The following is a 917-nucleotide window of genomic DNA, read 5'->3' as shown; positions in this document are numbered from 1 at the left end:
AAGTTAGACGATCCCACTTCTGACTGTTGAACTGGTTCAGCTATTGGTGCTTGAAAAATAATAGGTTTTTTCCCTTGGCTTTTTGTTAAAATTTGTTCTACACTTTCCTCTGATTCAGTGCTAGCTTGGCCAGTTCTGTACTCAGAGAAAGATGAACGTGGGTGGAATGAACTAAATTTTAATGATGGTGGATCTCTGAAAGAACCGAAGTTTAATAATATTTTTCCATCATATTGTTCTGTTATACTCGTAATAGTTCTTTGTTCAAAATTTCTTGGTGGTTGAGTAATATTAATTTTCCATTGATCAGGAATTGTAATTTCTGTCCATTTTAATTGTTTAGGTGTATATGTAGAGGTTGGTGTGTCTTTACCATGTGCAGCCAATATTGTTGTTTCGCCTTTATCATCTTGCAATAAACATCGTGGGTTGAACTCAGATGTAGATTGCTTAAAGTAAATACGATACAACAACAAATAGCCATGTCTTTCTTGCTGAAATTTAATTTCAGGCAAGTGTACGTTTAAAACTAAAGTATTAAATATTGTAGGGTCATGTAAGCTTACTTGAAAATTTGGTGCACAATTAAAATATATAGCTCCGTTGCATAAATTTGATTGTACTGCCCCTAATAAGGAGTCTTCAAATTTTAAAAGTGTTTTATCTCTTAATAACATGAGTATTGGGGAATCAATCCCTGTTCTAGATAAAGGTTTGATTGCTAATTGTATTAGGCCAAAATGAATATAATTAAAGTTTTTTCTTTTATAGTTTTCTAAAGCCATAGAAGAAAGTAGTTTAATTTCTTCAAATTCATTTTGTAATGATAAAGTTAATCCTGATTTTTGACATTTCTTATTTTGGAAAGTAGTCTTACGGCCTGGAACACCTACGCTATCAACGCTCCCGACAAGGTT

The sequence above is a fragment of the Camelina sativa genome, chromosome 2 (genome assembly GCF_000633955.1).
Source record: "Camelina sativa cultivar DH55 chromosome 2, Cs, whole genome shotgun sequence".
Lineage (NCBI taxonomy): Eukaryota > Viridiplantae > Streptophyta > Magnoliopsida > Brassicales > Brassicaceae > Camelina > Camelina sativa.
The sequence above is the reverse complement of the archived record's forward strand: the minus strand, read 5'-3'. Positions refer to the sequence as shown.